We start from the raw sequence: 20,972 nt of genomic DNA, 5'->3' as shown, positions 1-20,972 counted from the left end.
TTAAACTATCTGTGCTGGTAAACTGTCTGTGATGTATTCAAAAGCTGTATTACAGGTGGTAAAATATGAAGGAAAAAATCAAGGCATATATAAACACAAATTATAAACTGCTACACCCAACGCAAGTCTAATAATACACCCAAGGTTGTATAAAATATACACCCAAACTGTCTGCGCTGTATTCAAAATGTATGAATTACATGTACTAAAATATGAAGAAAAACATCAAATCAAATATAAACCCATAACCTGAGAATTTTTACAGCTTTTGTTTTATATATATCTATATATGTGTCTATATCTAAATTGTGAATTAACGAAAATACACCCAAAATAACGGTGCTTTTACACCCATATTCTGTAAAACTATACACCCAACGAGTTATCCCCTGCTGCTGGTACCCTGAACTGATAACTCATAACGTGTCCTTGATATTGGCTGCAATTTGAATGCGCCGCTGATGCAGCATAAAAAAGGTTTATCTGAAATATAACACACACACATTACCTAAACTATTAACGAGAAAAATAAACTCAATCGCCACAAATTTAAAGAACATTACTTTTACCTCGCTTAAAACTTTCGTCTTCTTCTTCTTTGTGGCATTTGCGATCTGTTTCTCCAGCTTTGAACCTAGCCTGTTTTTTGGACGTCCTCTTGTTCGAATCCTTGACGGGCTTTGAAGCTCGTTAACGGATTCCAAGTTGGCGTCTTCGTGGGATAAAGAAGATGTCCCCTTCCTTTTGGCTTTTAATGCTTCCATCTCGGCCATGACGTTATCGTACGCACGGTGCAGAATTGCAGTCAGCTCCTCCGATTCGGAGGCAAATTCGCATATATTTTGCGAACGAAAAACCAATTGGTCGAACCTCTTGCTTCTTGGCTCCATTAGTGGCTCGTCGTGGCTGCTCTTGATGTGTGTGTGTCGCCTCTTTACCTTCTTGCTCCATCGTTCCAGTATGTATCTCGGTGACACTTGGCTTACTTGTTCGAAGCTTAACACGCTTAGTGCGTGACGGCACAGTATCCCTCTCGACTCGAATAATAAGCAATGGCATTTTACCTCGGCTGCAACCGAGTCGTAAGTAACCACGAACTTGTTGAATATTGAGCTGGAAACTTGTTCTCCGACTTCGTATACTGAATAGCCTAGAGCGGAATTCTTTAGTTTGGTGATGCAATTCGCCTTTCCTCTGAATTGCGCTTGGACTTCCCTAAACTTTGCGTGAGTGTACGCATCTTGAAACTGAGCTTCAATGCAGGATTTGGTTGCACACGGTATGACCGTATGAAAATCTGCAGCATCTGATTCTCTCTCTGCTTGCTCCCTGCTTCCGAGGCAATTATCGTATTGTTTGACGAACTGAATAAGCGAGCTGTTCCGGGTGATATACTTGTTAAAAAATGAATGCATGCTCTCGCTCCTTTGTGTGCTTCTCATCCCTGCCCAGAAATGGTGATCCAGATAGATAGGAACCCATATGTGACGGTCTTCGTACAGATTTGCATAATACACCCAAAGACAGTCTATAAATACACCCGAGAAAACATGCAATTTACACCTCTGATGCATATTTTAAAAAGACATTACCTGAAAGCCACTTGTTGTCCCCAAGACCAAAATTCAGCAGAAAATCGTTCCAATTCCTATCGAATGAGTCTTTGCTTTGAGAGTTCCAAACAACTTGGCTCATTTCTTGTTCGATATCGGCATGTCCCTTGTACCCGTTTAATTTGCTTGGAATCTTCTTCATGATGTGCCAAATGCACCAGCGGTGAACTGTTGTTGGCATACAGGCCTCTAAAGCCCTTTTCATGGATGCGCACTGATCGGTGAGAAACCCTTTCGGAGTGTTTCCTCCCATGCAACGAAGCCAGCTTTGAAATAACCATTTGAATGATTCAATTTCTTCGTTCTTCATCAAAGAGCATCCGAGAAGTGTTGATTGACCGTGGTGATTCACCCCGACAAAAGAACCACAGACCAAATTATACCTGAAACAAATTACCATGGTCCAGAATGCAAAATCATTAGCTACACCCTAACAAATGCTTCGCATACACCCAATGAAACAGCCAATATACACCTCTACTGCGGATTCGTAAAAATAAATTAATTTGGCATCATAAACAGGAACAGTTTGTTACCTGTTTGTATTGTAGGTGGTGTCGAATGAAATGACGTCTCCGAAATACTCAAAGGCGGCTCTGCTTCTTGCATCGGCCCAAAAAGCCAGCTTAATCGATTGATCCTCTTCGAGTTGGAGCTCAAAAAAGAAATTCGGATTCTTCTCTTTCATTCTTAAGAAATATTTCCCGAATTCCTTTGCATCTTCTTGTTCGGAAACATTCCGCACTTCCCTGGTAATGTAATTCCTCACGTCCTTTTCGATAAAATTTAACTCGCGGTGACCCCCGGCAGCCGCAACAAATGATTGGTAGGTTTTGCTTGGTCTGATACCGGCCTCCTCGTTATTCTCTATCGTACGACGAATGGACATGCTTAGTTCCCTGTGCTGTTTGAGCATCTCTGCTTTGCTTGGACAGCAGGGGTGTGGATGATCCAGCACAACCTTTGAAATGATCCAAGCACCGACATCCTTCAATGTGTGTATATAAATTCTTGCAGGACAGTTTAGACCGGCTGTCGGATTGGTCTTCTCGGTCGGAGATATTTTAGATTTCCATTTTCCCTCTCTGCTACATGTAATCAGTTAGTTCTTAATCTCGTTTCCCTTCCTATTTGTGCACCGAACTCTTGTAGAGAAACCTGCAGCCTTGGCGTAGTTCCTGTAAAATTTTCCAGCATCTTCAAGGGTGGTAAAGGTCATTCCGACCTTTGGAACAAGCTCGTCATCAACAACTGAGAGAGGCTGCAAAATACACCGTGTCAGAACTGTAAATACACCCATAGATATGATTCAAATACACCCAATCATGTCTAATACGATACACCCGAACCGCAACAACTCAACTACAGAATGACTTTTAAAGCCATAAACTGTAAATACACAGCATGCAGATATACACCATCTCAAAAACTAAAAACACATCTAATCATGTCTGTTATAATACAGCTGAACAACAACAAGTAAATTAAAATAACAAAAAACCAGTAAAGTGTAGATACACCCACACTTCTAGCTAAAATACACCCAAACAAGAATTGATCTACACCCGAGCGTCTGCTACAAATTCCAGGTAATTAATCACAACTAATACATTGAATCGACAGATTCAGGTAAACGTGTTACTTTCACAGTCAATGTTCAGCAATTTTTCAACTACACAATGCTATACAAATTACTGAAAGAAATTTCATACTAATCCTATGTAAATCAAACCTCAGGGACTTCGTTAGATTCTGACTCATAATCCACTTCGCCTGCATTCAGATGACAATCTGAGGTTGAATGATCCATTATCTTCAAAACGAGATCAAACTTTGATTTCGGAAAACAACAAATCAAAAATAGAAAACGAAGCTCGAGTTGCAGAGAGAGACAAAGGTAACCTAAACGAAGAAGATGCTAGTGAGAAAAGGAGAAGAAAAGAACAATGGAGAAGAAGGAGGGTAAACGCGGGAGAAGAAGAAGAACGAAATCTCAAAATAACAAAAACGAAAAGGGAAAGAAATATTTTAAATCTGGTAGTTAGATATACGCGCGATGTTATATAGCGCGTGTAATCAACGTACCTGAAGCAGCGCATATTTTGATCTTATTGTTTAATGAACTTGTAAAGCATACAAGCCATTAGGGCTTGTATGCAGAGCTTTTCCGTTACAAAAAAGCCTTGATAGATTCTGATTTTCAACAAGAAAACATCAAGCAAATAAGCATTTATTGTGATATATTCTTTCCAAAATAATTTTCATCAAAAAAGAAAAATTCCATGAGATCAAATTTGAAAGATTCACTCTTAAAGATTGGCCTTCATTATATAGTTAGCAATCTTTTAAGGATGAATTCAGAAAAAAGAAAGCAATCAATTAGCAAATCATGATTCAAACAAAAACATCACATGATTGATTTAAGGGTAAAGTACTAAATTGGTCCCCTAGGTTTGGGCGTAATTCTATTTTAATCCTTAAGGTTTAAAGTGTTCTATTTGAATCCAAAAAAGTTTCATTTAGCATCAATTTAGTCCCACATTGAGGTCAAAATTAAATAATTAACAAAATGTCCTACATAACAATAGTACAAGAACAAAATCGATAATCTGGAGAACAAGTACAAGCTCCAGAGGCATAAAATCAACCATTGATACATCAATACATTTATTTATTATTTTTTTATAATATAAATAAAATATTTTCTATAAAACTAAAGAAAATGATAAATAAATGTATTGATGCATCAATGGTTGATTTTGTGCCTCTGGAGCTTGTACTTGTTCTCTAGATTATCGATTTTGTTCTTGAACTGTTGTTATGTAGGACATTTTGTTAATTATTAATTTTGACCTCATTGTGGGACTAAATTGATGCTAAATGAAACTTTTTTGGATTCAAATAGAACACTTTAAACCTTAAGGACCAAAATAGAATTACGCCCAAACCTAGAGACCAATTTAGTACTTTACCCTTGATTTAATCATAAGCAAGACCAGATATTCACAGATGTCACACATTGATATCAATCTATAGAAGGAAGGATTCACTCTTCAATGCCAATGACGACAACAATGAATAGTTCAATGGCTAGCTTGATGAAAATCGAAATTATTCCAATATTGAAGAAAAGATTTCAAGCTCTATATATGATGATTCATTCAAGGAAGAAGGCAACTAATTCGTGCATATATTAGATAATAAAATTAGCCCTTTGTTTTTTTGTTATTTGAGTGTGTTCTTATTTCTTTTTTGTCTAGATTCAAACTTACTTTGAGAAATTCAAAAGGCAAAGAGAGTAGTACACACAAAAGCCATTTAATCTTTTGTTTGAGAGTTCGATTTCAAAAGAGTGCTAGGTTTAGAGCTCACTTGGTTCTCGTTAACTAGATTGGGTTAGCACCTAGGTGAATTACTAAGCTTGGGTGTTGTTCATACCCTGGACCGAGCTATAAGGTCCGAGTTGGACAAAGACAAAGCGACCGACCTCTTTGAAGTTTGGTCGACTGCCGACCTCTTCACAAAGAGCTCAGACGAATCACCACAGAGGCCCAAAGAGGCCCAAGAAAGAAGAGTCACCACCTACCAGAAGGCGGCTGGCCAAAACATAGGTGATCTCACCCACAAAAGATAAGATAAGATAACAAACTTATCTCAAGGAAGGTCACTCAACACTTCTATAAATATATTGGAACACCCAGGTATAACTCATACTCCAATTCTACAAAAAAAACCTGCCTAAAGCCTGTACTGACTTAAGCATCGGAGTCTCTTGCAGGTACCACCCCCTCTGGTGACGAGGACCAACAGCGCCTCCTAATCCAACAAGTCAGACACAGCAACCCCGATCAGTACAGAAGATCTCACTGAGATCGACCTCCCCATTTCAGGCAACCCTCGAAAAATTGGCGCCATTGCCGGGGCCTGGAAGTCATCCCATCATCATGGCAAACAACCTTACCAACGACCATAACTCTGGATTAGAAGAAGGAACACCAGCCAAAAACATAGATGGTATACCAACCTCCCTAAAGGAAGTACACCAGTCTAAGGGAGACAAACAACCTCAGAATACAGAAATCTTGGACACCATCCGTGAACAGCAGGATCGCCTCAAACAGCTCGAACAGGAAACCGAGCGTCAACGAGAAGCAGAGCGAGATCTTCGGAGAGAAACAAGACGACGTCGAGAATTGGAAGACAAGCTCTTTAAACTCGAAGCCGACTTGAAAACCAAAATCACACGATCCAACCGCGAGAATAGCCCCCACACGGACCAAGATCCGTTCACAAAGGAAATCATGAAAGCTAAAGTTCCAAAGGACTTCAAAGCTCCTGACATGACCCCGTACGATGGTACGTCTGACCCAAGCCATCATCTCAGTAACTTTAGAAGTCGGATGTACCTCACAGATGCCTCGGACGCAACCCCTTGCAAGGCTTTCTCGACCACCCTGTCCAAAACGGCAATAAAGTGGTTTGACAGCCTGCCAACAAGATCGATCACAAGTTTCTTTGACCTCGCCAAGAAGTTCCTAGCCAGGTTCTCCATCCAGAAGGACAAGGCAAAACACGCTCCCAGCCTGCTAGGAATTAAACAAGGAGATCGGGAAAGCCTCTGCAGCTACATGGAGAGATTCAACAAAGCATGCCTCGACATACAGAATCTTCCTACAGAGGCGGCAATTATGGGGCTCATTAACGACCTATGGGAAGGACCCTTCATCCACTTCATATCCAAGAAACATCCGACATTCCTGAACGAGGTACAAGAACGGGCCGAGAAATATATCAACATGGAGGAGAACTTCCAATTAGGAGAAAACTCCAAAGCCAGATTCTCCTACCCACCTCGGGATAAGGATAAAGATTTCAGGAAAAAAGAAGACCAATCCGCAGAGAAACCCAGGAAATACCATAATTAGACCCCTATTCGGGTATCCCTTGTGGATGTCTATCAGAAGATATGCAACACAGAAAAAATCCCACCTCCTCGCCCAATTAAACACAAAAGGGGAGGAAGTCGGACCGAATACTGCGAATACCACAGGATCTACGGATACTCCACCAACGAGTGCTATGACTTGAAGAATGTCGTAGAAAAATTGGCTCGAGAAGGAAGACTAGACTGATTCCTTGCCAACAGAACCGATGAGCCAAAAAAGAGAAGAAGGGATGAAGAGGAGGGCCAAGCTGAACAACCTCCTCACACCCCGGAAAGGCACGTCCATATGATCAACGGAGGATTCGCAGGAGGAGAAATCTCCAAATCATCCTGAAAAAGACACCTCAAAGAGGTAAACCATCTCGGGGAAGGGGATAGAACATCCGACCTCCCCACTATCGCCTTCACTAAAGAAGACGCCGCGGGCATCATCCCCGGGCATGATGACTGATGGGAAGCAGAAGCTGGTGAATTAAAAATTTATTAAAATGGTTACGTTGCGAGTATAGTTCTTAACTCACCGAAAATCTGCCTATCAATTTAGAAATATGTCACAGAGAGTTTAAATTAAAATTACTGGGAGTTTTAAGTCCCAGGTCGTCTCCCAACGAGTTGCAGAAAAGTGTGCTGTTTTATTAATCAGATGTTCCAAGAAGTTGAGCTAGGTAAATTGGGAATTAAATTGAGGAATTTAAATAATATAAATAAAAGCCTTGACTGGGAGTTGATTGGTTGGAATCTCTATCATTGATGGTGTGATTGTAAGATTAATTTATAATTAATGGTTGTTCTGTTTGGTTATCCTTTACTAGGTAAAGGAAAGTCAAACAAGTGGGAATGCCAGATCTGTTCACAAGTTGCAACCCACTTAGTTCAAAGGGATTGGCGTCGGTAACAAGATAGCAATCCAACATTTAACCCAATTACAAATTTTCTTTCAATCCTTCCAACTCAAGAGTTCCTTTTAATCAACTCCCCATCAAGTAAGGGAACTACTCACGCATTATAAATAAAGAATCCATGGCACATGAAAGGAAATTAAAAGAAGACATGATTATTGATATTGAAATTGAATTAAAAAGAAATAATCCTTGCATTAAATAATCATAAAAGTATCTGAATGACAAAATTGAACATAACAAAGAACATGGAAGATGAAATCCAAGTTAAGAGAACAAACTAGAATGATGATGCCTTGATGAGGAAATAACTCTTCTCAATGTTCCAATGCTAAGATCAATTGAAAATTAAAATCCTAAAACTAGAGAGAAAAACCTAAGAGAGTGAAAAACTAGATCTAAAACTACTAAATGAATGTGTCTCTTGTTTCTGCATATTCTCTGACTCTAGTCTGCTGTTCCGGGCCAAAAACTGGGCCGGAATAAGGCCCAAAATCGCTCCCATCGAATTCTGCAGATTATGCAGATCGCACATGTCACGCGATCGCGTCGTCCATGCGGACGCGTCGCTTGCGCTTTTTCCTTTCCACGCGTTCGCGTCGTCCACGCTACCGCGTCGCCTGTGCTTTCCAATCCGCGCGGCCGCGCAAGCCATGCGGCCGCGTCGCTGCGATTTGCACTCCTTCGCGCGGTCGCGTGAGCCATGCGACCGCGTCACTTCTCGCTGGTTATCTCCTCAATTTCTTGTGTTCATTTCATTTTTGCTAGCTTCCTCTCCAATCTCCATCTCATTCATGCCCTATGGGGCCTGAAACACTTGACACACATATCACGGCATCGAATGGAATAAAGAAAAATTAAAAGTGAATAATTAAAGTCTCTAGGAAGCAATTTTCAAACATGTACTGAATTTAGGAAGAAAATCTAAATGCATGCTAAATTGATGAATAAGTGGGCAAGGATCATGACAAAACCACACAATTAAACACAATATAAACCATAAAATAGTGGTTTATCAACCTCCCCACACTTAAACATTAGCATGTCCTCATGCTAAATTGAAGGAGACAAGAAAATAAGTATGAACATGCAGAAACTCATGAAATGTAATGCAATCCTACGTATATAAATAAATGCAACTATATGATTATTGTCCACTTGATCAAAAGTAAATAAGCTCTTCAAAACAGTTACAATTCAAATTCCACTAATTCTATCATTATACAATAAAACCGATAAAAGTGCAAGAAGATAGCTTATGAAAGCAGGAAACATGAAATTTTAAGCATTGAACCCTCACTGATAATGTATGTACGCTCTAATCTCTAGTGTATAGGGTGATCACTCAATTCTTTTCTAGTCATGTTTTCTAACTTTTGTTTTTCTCTTAACCAATCAACAACAGTTAATATACCAATGCAAACATCATGAGGTCTTTTCAGGGTTGTAATGGGGCCAAGGTGCAGGTAAGGATATACATATGGCTAAGTGAGCTTTGTAAATTGAATCTTTAATTAACCTAAGCTCTCACCTAATATACATATATTCTATATACTTTTAAATTCATGCTTAGCTACCCATAATTCCCTTTTATCAACCCATACTCATGTTTCAACTTTGTATTTTAATTCTATCATATGTGCATTGATATTTGAATTCTAAATTTAACATTGGGGTAATTTTTGTCCCCTTATTTATTGATTTTTTTTAAAAAGAAATAAATAAAGCTTATTAATGCACATAGGTTTTTCATTCTCATATCTTCACATGAGTAGGTATCCAAATTCCCTTTAAATTTTCATGACACATTCCCTCAACAACTTTTGTTCCCATAATTTCCCATACTTAACTAGCATACACAATTCTATCTTAAGCTAACCAAAGATTCAATTTGGGATATGCAATTGTTTTTCAGCTTAAGGTTAGTAATGTGGTAAAATATAGAACAAATGGGGTTTTAAAGGCTCAAAGTGGTTAACAAAGGTAATTGAGAAGGGTAGGCTTGATTTGGATAAGTGAGTTTAAATAAATAATGGCCTCAATCATGTGCAAGCATGTAAATATAATAAATACTGGACATATAAGATAAAACAAAATATAGATTACAATCATAGAGAAGTAAACACACAAGAATAAAATGATTATGGTTAAATAATGTAACCATACATAAAGGCTCAAATCTTTCACAGGTTGTGTGTTCTTTAGCTCAAACATCATGTTCCAAATACAACTTAAGCAGATTTATCATAAAAATTTTGAAAAATTAGTGAAATTTTGTTCCAAAGATAGATTTTTAAAAGAAACTTATTGTCTTTTCAATCAAGTAGAACATGCATGCAACTATTCTAACCTATGCAGTTTATTCTATTCTATAAAAGAAAGAAAATCTAACTAAAATATCCTAATTATTGGTGCCAGAGAAGAGAATTTACCTCCGGAAGTCAGGTACTGACCGACCTCCCCACACTTAAGGCTTTGCACCGTCCTCGGTGCCATCTATCAGAAACAGGGGTGGGCTGGTAGCAGTATCTCCACAGTTGGGACCATCATGGCTCCCAGTGCTAGTAAAGGAAGTGGAGTCCGGGGTGTCTGAGTCCCTGAAGCGTCCCTTGAGTAGCTCCTTGAGGTGTTTGAATCGGCGCTCGTTACGGCGCTCTCTCATCTTAGCTTTCAGTTCATGCCGATCCAATTTTTCAAGTATCTGCTGGAGCAATTTCTCAGTTGTAGATGCTTGTGGTGTTGAAGAAGGAATATCTTCAACTGGCTCAGTAGGCTGGCTTGTAGTGGCTGCTGAAAGTCTGAGGTATTTCCCGTAAGGGATATATTGATCATCCCGTGGAAGCATGGCTTTGGTGTCCCCAGTTCTGTAGGAGACTCCGGCTGCTGAGACAAGATCTGAGACCAAGGCGGGAAAAGGTAGGTTGCCCGCGATTTGTACATGCTCCATAGCATTCTGGATGTGCCTTGAAAGATTCAGAGGTTGGTCTGTAAGGATGCACCATAGTAGAACAGCCATGTCTGCAGTGAAGGAGGACTCATGAGTGCTCGGAAAGACGTAATGGGACATGATCTGTGCCCATACGCGAGCCTCCAAGGTAAGTGCGGAAGCCAAGATTTCCTTAGGGCGGGTACGGTGGTATCCGTAGATCCAACGGCTGCCAGGTAATGCAATGACTCCGAGGACGGAGTCCCAGTCAAATTGGTATCTCTGGCGCTGAAGGGTGGCTTCTTGAAAAGCGTCCATTCCTGCTGGAATAGGGGGAAGATTCAGAACTTGCTGAATGGCCTCTTCTGTGATGGGGACTTGCTTCTGCCGGACATAAACAGACTGCAGGGTCGGCATGTAGAAGTTGGAGTAGAACTCAACTACCCAAGAGAGATTGACCTGCCTTGGCTGTCTCCGTAGGAAACCCCATTGTCTTCGCTCAATTTGTGGCTCAACAAAGGCGGCAATATTGGACGGGAGGATAAGAAGGTATTCATTGTTATAGTTCCTTTCGGCTAGGATAGGGAACATCTGCTCATAGTAGCGATTGGGAAATCGTGCAGTGTCCTTTGCTGGAAAGGCTTTTTCCTTGTCGTCAACCTTTATTATCCTCTTAACTCTTTTTGTTGAGGGCTTGACTGCGGTTGAAGAAGGCTCTGCCACTAATGCTCTTTTAGTTCCTCTTCTTGCTGGTGGTTTGGAAGTAGCTTTCTCTTTTCCTTTCTTGGTGGCCATCTTGAAAGAAGGGAAGAGAAAGGGAATTAAATTCAAAGAGATAGAGCAAGGAAGAGGGTATTGTAAGTGATAGTCAATGCATAATAAAGATAAATGGCATTAACACATGGTCCGGATTACATGTGAAAAGCTCATCAATGGAAATATAGCAAGTGCACGTGGGACAAAGGAATGCAAGAGGTTTATTGGCATGCAGGCAAAGGCATGAGTAGCGTAGACCAAGCATTACTTTGTAACAAACCATCACGTTTGTATTGACAATTGAATTCAATTAATAAAATAATAAGGGAAAGTTGTGAAAAGCAAGCATTGAATAGTATAGTAACATAGAGAAGTGCATAATGCTATATGGGCATTTTCACAAACACATGGCGTGCATGTTAAACAAGATATAAAAAGTATGAAATTGAACATGCAAGCAATCCCTTAAAGGTAATAATTGTCAATTGAATTGTAACAAGTCACAAGCATATAATGAGGGATAATGACTCAAAAAATGTCTAACACCATGTAAAAAGGGAAAAGAAGAATAAAGAAAAATAAAAGTTTGAAAAGAAAAAGAAAAGAAAAAGGATATAATAATATATACATAATATAATAAGAATGATAGAAAAGAGAAGAAGGAAGAAGAAGGTAAAACCTTGTTAATGGAGGAGAGAGAGAGAGAGTGAGATAGAAAGGAGAAGGGGGAAAGAAGAAAGAAGGAGGGGAAAGAAAAATTAGGATTTGGAGGAAAGAAAGATAAGATAATTGGGCAATTGAGGTTTAGCAGTGCGGAGCATGCGACGCGGCCGCGGAAGGCACGCGTTCGCGTGGGTGCGCATCAAGTAAGATGACGCGATCGCGTCGGTCTCGCGGTCGCGTGACCGGTGTTGCGCTACTGGCGCGAGTGCAGCCTCGCTCCAGCACAACTCTCTGTTCGATTCAGTTTAATTGCCAAAATTGGGTGACGCGATCGCGTGGGTCACGCGATCGCGTGAGTGTGCGTCAGAGAATAATCGACGCGGCCGCGTCGGCGACGCGGTCGCGTGACAAGGATTGTGCTTCCAGCACCAATCCAGCACCACTCTCGCACAATATAGCATTGTGCACCCTTTTACGTCGAAAATGCAGGGCACGCGGCCGCGTGGGGCACGCGGTCGCGTGGGAGGTCATGATGTCCAAGTGACGCGGTCGCGTGGGGTAATTTGTGCCATTGGCACAATTCCAGCGCTCCTCCTGCGTAACTTTCTGTTCATTTTGATTTTTCTTTACTCCTCCTGCCACGCGGACTCGTCGCTGGTGCGATCGCGTCGCGCGGCGAAAATTTTTTTTTATTTTTTATTTAAAAAAAAAGAAATATAAAAACATGCATATGAAAGAGCATGGAAGTACTAATAAAGAGAAGAGTTATTAAAGAAGAAAAACTAAAAGTGAAGAAAAGAACGATCATACCACGGTGGGTTGTCTCCCACCAAGCACTTTGCTTTTACGTCCGTAAGTTGGACGCTTCTATAGCTCAATCTACTGCGATGTGGGGATCTTCCAGACGGAAGATCTCAAGCTCCTTATTTTTCTGCACCTTCTCACCATGGTATAGCTTCAGGCGTTGTCCATTAACCTTAATAAGTTTAGAGCTTGAAGGATGGCTTAGGTGATAAACTCCGTATGGTTCAGCCTTCTCTATTCTGTATGGACCTTCCCATTTTGATCTCAACTTACCGGGCATGAGCCTCAGTCGAGATTTGTAAAGGAGGACACAATCTCCAGGTTGGAACTCTCTCTTCTTGATGTTTTGATCATGCACAGCTTTCATCTTTTCCTTGTATATTCTGGAGTTCTCATAAGCTTCCAGGCGAAGGTTCTCCAGTTCCTGCAGTTGCAACTTTCTTTCAGCTCCAGCATTCTCAATTCCCATGTTGCACTCCTTAACTTCCCAGAAGGCTCTGTGTTCGATTTCAACTGGGAGATGGCAAGCCTTTCCATAAACCAAGCGGAAGGGACTCATCCCAATGGGTGTCTTGTATGCTGTTCTATATGCCCATAGTGCATCTTGTAGTCTGGTGCTCCAGTCTTTTCTATGAGGCTTTACTATCTTTTGCAAGATACGCTTAATTTCTCTGTTTGACACCTCGGCTTGCCCATTAGTTTGGGGATGGTAAGCTGTTGCAACTTTATGGATCATCCCATGCTTCTTCATCAATCCTGTTAGTCTCCTGTTACAAAAATGGGTGCCTTGATCGCTCACGATCGCTCGTGGTGATCCAAAGTGGCATATAATATGGTTTCTCACAAAGGAAACAACAGTGTTAGCATCATCAGTGCGGGTAGGAATTGCTTCCACCCATTTGGAAACATAATCCACAGCTAACAATATATAAAAATATCCACTAGAATTTGGAAATGGACCCATGAAGTCAATGCCCCATACATAAAAAATTTCACCGAAAAGCATATATTGTTGAGGCATCTCATCCCTCCTGGATATGTTACCAAATTTCTGGCATGGGTGACAAGATTTACAAAACTCAGCAGCATCTCTAAAAAGAGTAGGCCACCAGAATCCGTAGTCTAAGATCTTTCTAGCTGTTCTTTGAGGGCCAAAGTGTCCTCCACTCTCAGATGAGTGACAGGCCTCCAAAATAGACTGGAATTCTGATTGAGGTACACATCGTCTAATTATCTGGTCAGCGCCACATCTCCATAAATATGGGTCATCCCATATATAATATTTAGACTCGCTTTTCAGCTTGTCTCTTTGTTGTTTAGAGAAATGTGGAGGAAATGTGCGGCTAACTAAATAATTAGCAACAGGTGTGTACCAAGGGACTACCTCAGATACTGCTTGCAGGTTGTCAAAAGGAAAATTATCATCTATAGGAGTAGAATCATCCTTAATATGTTCAAGGCGACTCAAGTGGTCCGCTACTAAATTTTGATTACCACTCCTGTCCTTTATTTCTAAATCAAATTCTTGTAACAGCAGTATCCAACATATAAGTCTTGGTTTGGATTCCTTTTTAGCTAATAAATACTTTAGAGCTGCATGGTCCGAATACACTACTACTCTAGTACCAAGTAAATAAGCTCGGAATTTATCCAGAGCGAAAACAATAGCAAGTAGCTCTTTCTCAGTAGTAGTATAATTGGATTGGGCAGTGTCTAAAGTCTTAGACGCATAGGCAATATCAAAAGGATCCTTACCTTCACGCTGAGCCAGCGCTGCTCCTACTGCATGGTTGAAAGCATCGCACATGATTTAAAACGGCTGGCTCCAGTCGGGTCCTCTTACAGTTGGGGTTTGAGTTAGAGCAGTCTTCAGCTTATCAAATGCTTGTTTGCAATCTTCACTGAACTCGAACTCAATGTCCTTCTGCAGTAATCTGGATAAGGGAAGTGCCACCTTACTAAAGTCCTTAATAAATCTCCTGTAGAAACCTGCATGGCCAAGGAACGAACGGACTTCCCTCACAGAAGAGGGGTAAGGTAAATTAGAAATAATATTCACCTTTGCTGGGTCTACAGAAATGCCATTATTAGATACCACATGTCCTAATACAATCCCTTGCTTTACCATAAAGTGGCATTTTTCGAAATTCAATACAAGGTTTGTATCAACACATCTATCTAATACTCTAGATAATCCATCTAAGCAAAGGTTAAAAGAATCACCATAAACGCTAAAATCATCCATAAAAACTTCCATACAGTCCTCAATAAGATCAGAGAAAAGGCTCATCATGCACCTTTGGAAAGTAGCTGGTGCATTGCACAAGCCAAAGGGCATTCTCTTATAAGCATAAGTCCCAAAAGGACATGTAAAAGTAGTCTTTTCCTGATCCTCAGGAGCTATATGAATCTGGAAATAACCTGTGTAACCATCTAAAAAGCAATAATGTGATTTACCTGACAGGTGATCCAGCATTTGATCAATGAATGGAAGTGGGTAGTGATCCTTACGGGTAGCTTGGTTGAGACGCCTGTAATCAATGCAGACTCTCCAAGCATTCTGAACTCTAGTTGCTATGAGCTCTCCATGCTCATTCTTCACTGTAGTGACTCCGGACTTCTTGGGCACCACTTGTACTGGGCTTACCTATTCACTGTCTGAAATGGGGTATATGATACCGGCTTCCAATAATCTGGTCACTTCCTTTTTGACAACTTCCAAGATGGTAGGATTCAATCTTCTTTGTGGTTGACGGACAGGTCTTGCTCCTTCTTCTAAAAATATTCTGTGCTCGCATACTTGAGGGTTAATTCCCACTATGTCTGTCAAACTCCACCCAATTGCCTTCTTATGCTTCCTCAGTACATCAAGTAACTGTTCTTCTTGTTGAGAAGTCAGTTCCCTAGCAATAATAACCGGAAACCTCTGCTCATCCTCAAGATAAGCATATTTGAGATGTGGAGGGAGAGGTTTCAATTCTAACTTTCGATCATGGGCAGGCTCTGGATTATCTGGGACTTGCGAAAATGGCGAAGTGTCCTCATTGTCAGTTAAGAGGGTCCCCACACTTGGACCTTGTCCAGTGTGCTTCTCTTCAAACTCTTCTTTTTGAACTTCAGCCACACTTTCGTCTATGATATCACACTGGAAGATAGAACGATCTTCTGGGGGGTTGTCAATGATTTCATTCAGATTGAAGATCACTATGCGGCCATCTATTTCAAAGGAGTATGTTCCTGAAAAAGCATCCAATTTGAATTTTGATGTCTTCAGGAATGGTCTTCCAAGTAGGATTGATGATGGCTTATCTGAATCATTATGGAGCATCTCCAAGATATAAAAATCAGTGAGAAATGTGAGCCCTTTAATGTTCACCAAAACGTCTTCAGCAACTCCAGCCACTGTAATAATGCTTTTATCTGCTAACACAAAACGAGCTGCCGACCTTTTTAAGGGAGGGAGCCTTAAAACATCATATATAGACAAAGGCATTATACTGACACATGCTCCTAAATCACACATGTAGTCATAAATTACTACACCACCAATAGTACAACTAACTATGCAAGGACTTGTGATGAGCGGATAATTTATACGCTTTTTGACATTGTTTTTAGTATGTTTTTAGTAGGATCTAGTTATTTTTAGGGATGTTTTCATTAGTTTTTATGTTAAATTCACATTTCTGGACTTTACTATGAGTTTGTATGTTTTTCTGTAATTTCAGGTATTTTCTGGCTGAAATTGAGGGACTTGAGCAAAAATCAGATTCAGAGGTTGAAGAAGGACTGCTGATGCTGTTGGATTCTGACCTCCCTGCACTCAAAGTGGATTTTCTGGAGCTACAGAACTCGAAATGGCACGCTTCCAATTGCGTTAGAAAGTAGACATCTAGGGCGTTCCAGAAATATATAATAGTCCATACTTTGACCAAGAATAGATAACGTAAACTGGCGTTCAACGCCAGCTTTCTACCCAAATCTGGCGTCTAGCGCCAGAAAAGGATCCAAAACCAGAGTTGAACGCCCAAACTAGCACAAATACTGGCGTTCAACTCCACAAATGGCCTCTGCACGTGCAACACTTAATCTCAGCCCAAACACACACCAAGTGGGCCCCGGAAGTGGATTTATGCATCAATTACTTACTCATGTAAACCCTAGTGACTAGTTTATTATAAATAGGACCTTTTACTATTGTATTTGGATTATCTTTGATCAGTGTAAACCATCTTTGGATGCCTGGTTCTTAGATCAGAGGGGCTGGCCTCTCGGCCATGCCTGGACTTTCACTTATGTATTTTTAACGGTAGAGTTTCTACACTCCATAGATTAAGGTGTGGAGCTCTGCTGTTCCTCAAAGATTAATGCAAAGTACTACTGTTTTCTATTCAATTCATCTTATTTCGCTTCTAAAATATCCATTCACACCCAAGAACGTGATGAAGGTGATGATTATGTGTGACGCTCATCACCATTCTCCCCTATGAACACGTGCTTGACAAACACTTCCGTTCTACATGAAATAAGCTAGAATGAATATCTCTTAGATCTCCTAACCAGAATCTTCGTGGCGTAAGTTAGAATGATGGCAGCATTCAAGAGAATCCGGAAAGTCTAAACCTTGTCTGTGGTATTCCGAGCAGGATTCAATGATTGAATGACTGTGACGAGCTTCAAACTCGCGAATGCTGGGCGTTAGTGACAGACGCAAAAGGAGGGTGAATCCTATTCCAGCATGATCGGGAACCGACAGATGAATAGCCGTGCTGTGACAGGGTGCGTGAGCATATTATTCACTGAGAGGAGGGGATGTAGCCACTGACAACGGTGATGCCCTTGCATAAAGCCAGCCATGGAAAGGAGTAAGACTGACTGGATGGAGATAGCAGGAAAGCAGAGGTTCAGAGGAACGAAAGCATCTCCATACGCTTATCTGAAACTCCCACCAATGATTTACATAAGTATTTCTATCCTTATTTTATTATCTATTTTCGAAAACCCAATCACCATTTTATATCTGCCTGACTGAGATTTACAAGGTGACCATAGCCTGCTTCATACCAACAATCTCCGTGGGATTCGACCCTTACTCACGTAAGGTATTACTTGGACGACCCAGTGCACTTGCTGGTTAGTTGTATCGAAGTTGTGAACCATAGTATTGGCACCAAGTTTTTGGCGTCGTTGCCGGGGAAAGAAAGAGCCATGAATTTTACATAATTAAAGTGTAATCATGATTATGCGTACCAAGTTGCTCACGTTGCCAGGGATTGTTCGAGCCTGGACATCACAATTTCGTGCACCAAGTTTTTGGCGCCGTTGCCGGGGATTGTTTGAGTTTGGACAACTGACGGTTCATCCTGTTGCTCAAATTAGGTAATTTTCTTTTTATTTTATTTTCAAAAATTTTTCAAAAATATTTCTAAAATTTTCTCATTTGTTTTCGAAAAAAAAAATAATAAAAAAATGTTTTCAAAAATTTATTCAAAATTTTTAAAGAATGAATTTTAGTGTTTCATGAAGCATGTGAAGCCTGGCTGGCTGTAAAGCCATGTCTAAATTCTTTTGGATTGAGGCTTCCAACCATCAGCTCTTATACGACTGTAGGGTATGTCAGGCATGTCATGTCTGAATTACATGCTAAAGCTTGGCTGGCCATTGGCCATGTCTAGTGTTTTGGACCGGAGCTTTCATTGAAAGCTTGGCTGGCTAGTGAGCCATGTCTAATTCCTGGACTGAAGCTTTAGACTAAGAATGCAAGATTCCTGGAATTCATGTTAAAAATTTTGGAATCCTTATTTTTTCCTTCTCATATAATTTTCGAAAAAAAAAAATCCAAAAAAATTTAAAAAAATCATAAAAATCAAAAATATTTTTTGTGTAGCTTGTTTGAGTCTTGTGTCATGTTATAAGTTTGGTGTCAATTGCATGTGCATCTTGCATTTTTCGAAAATTCATGCATTCATAGTGTTCTTCATGATCTTCAAGTTGTTCTTGGTAAGTCTTCTTGTTTGATCTTTGCAGTTGCATGTTTTGTGTCTTTTCTTATTTTACATGTGCATTTTTCGTTTCTTAGAGTCTAAACATGAAAGATTTCTAAGTTTGGTGTCTTACATGTTTTCTTTGCATAAAAAATTTTTCAAAAATATGTTCTTGATGTTCATCTTGACATTCAAAGTGTTCTTGGTGTTCATCTTGACATTCATATCATTCATGCATGCATTCATTGTTTTGATTCAAAATTTTCATGCATTGAGTCTTTTTGTTGTCTTTCTCTCTCATCATAAAAATTCAAAAATAAAAAAAAAATATCTTTCCCTTTCTCTCTCATCAAATTCGAAAATTTGAGTTGACTTTTTCAAAATTTTTAAAAAAATCAAGTTGTTTCTTCTGAGTCAAATCAAATTTTCAATTTGAAAATCTTATCTTTTTCAAAATCTTTTTCAAAAATCAAATCTTTTTCAAAATTCTTAGTTATTTTTGAAAATTCCAAAAATATTTTTCAAAAATCTTTTTTTTATTTTTATACCAAATTTTCGAAAATAACAATAACAATTAATGTTTTGATTCAAAAATTTGAAGTTTGTTACTTGCTTGTTAAGAAAGATTCAAACTTTAAGTTCTAGAATCATATCTTGTGATTTCTTATGAATCAAGTCATTAATTGAGATTTTAAAAATCAAATCTTTTTCAAAAACTAATTTCTATCATATCTTTTCAAAAATATCTTCTTACCTTATCTTTTTCAAAAATATCTTTTCAAAATATCTTTTCTAACTTCCTAACTTCTTATCTTTTCAAAATTTGTTTCAACTAACTAACTAACTTTTTGTTTCTTAAACTTTTTCAAAACTACCTAACTAACTCTCTCTCTAATTTTCGAAAATATCTTCCCTCTTTTTCAAAATTTCTTTCTAATTAACTAATTATTTTTATTTTTTATTTTTGATTTCAAAAAATTTTCGAAAATTACTAACATTTTTCAAAAACCATTTTCGAAAATCACTAACTCTTTTTCAAAAATATTTTCGAAAATTCTCCCTCTCCCATCTCATTCTATTTATTCATTCATATCCTAACATCTCATCTCACATATCTAGCCCCCTCACAGTTGTGTTTCTTCCATTATATTACATTCTTTGTCTCTCCCTCTTCTTCTACTCACACAGGGATCCCTATACTGTGGTATAAAGGATCTCTATTATTATTATTATTATTTTTCTGTGCCTTCTTCTTTGTCATATGAGCAGGAGCAAGGATAAGAACATTCTTGTGGAAGCAGATCCAGAACCTGAAAGGACTCTGAAGAAAAAATTAAGAGAAGCTAAAATACAACAATCCAGAGATAACCTTTCAGAAATTTTCGAACAGGCAGAGGAGATGGCAGCCGAAAATAATAATAATGTAAGGAAGATGCTTGGTGACTTTACTGCACCTAATTCCAATCTACATGGAAGAAGCATCTCCATTCCTGCCATTGGAGCAAACAACTTTGAGTTGAAACCTCAATTAGTTTCTCTGATGCAGCAGAACTGCAAGTTTCATGGACTTCCATCTGAAGATCCTTTTCAGTTCTTAACTGAATTCTTGCAGATATGTGATACTGTTAAGACTAAAGGAGTAGATCATGAAGTCTACAGGCTCATGCTTTTCCCTTTTGCTGTAAGAGACAGAGCTAGATTATGGTTGGATTCTCAACCCAAAGACAGCCTGAACTCTTGGGATAAGCTGGTCACGGCTTTCTTAGCCAAGTACTTTCCTCCTCAAAAGCTGAGCAAGCTTAGAGCTGATGTTCAAACCTTCAGACAGAAAGAAGGTGAATCCCTCTATGAAGCTTGGGAAAGATACAAACAGTTGACCAAAAAGTGTCCTTCTGACATGCTTTCAGAATGGACCTTCCTGGATATATTCTATGATGGTTTATCTGAGCTATCAAAGATGTCACTGGACACTTCTGCAGGTGGATCCATTCACCTAAAGAAAACGCCTGCAGAAGCTCAAGAACTCATTGACATGGTTGCTAATAACCAGTTCATGTACACTTCTGAAAGGAATCCTGTGAATAATGGGACGCCTATGAAGAAGGGAGTTCTTGAAGTTGATACTCTGAATGCCATATTGGCTTAGAATAAAATATTGACTCAGCAAGTCAATATGATCTCTCAGAGTCTGAATGGAATGCAAGCTGCATCCAACAGTACTCAAGAGGCTTCTCCTGAAGAAGAAGCTTATGATCCTGAGAACCCTGCAATAGCAGAGGTGAATTACTTAGGTGAACCTTATGGAAACACCTATAACTCATCATGGGGAAATCATCCAAATTTCTCATGGAAGGATCAAAAGCCTCAACAAGGCTTTAATAA

General features: G+C 39.5%; 1 non-coding gene across 1 annotated transcript; it reads right to left on the bottom strand.

The window, feature by feature from the left end:
• Positions 1-20,385: 20,385 nt before the first annotated feature.
• LOC112738787 (small nucleolar RNA R71) lies at positions 20,386-20,493 on the bottom strand. Its single transcript, XR_003169736.1, has one exon. It is a non-coding gene; the product is annotated as a small nucleolar RNA R71 (small nucleolar RNA).
• Positions 20,494-20,972: the final 479 nt, after the last annotated feature.

This window comes from Arachis hypogaea, chromosome 13, assembly GCF_003086295.3.
Source record: "Arachis hypogaea cultivar Tifrunner chromosome 13, arahy.Tifrunner.gnm2.J5K5, whole genome shotgun sequence".
Taxonomy (NCBI): domain Eukaryota; kingdom Viridiplantae; phylum Streptophyta; class Magnoliopsida; order Fabales; family Fabaceae; genus Arachis; species Arachis hypogaea.
Note: the sequence above shows the minus strand (reverse complement) of the source record. Positions and strands in the feature narration are given on the sequence as shown.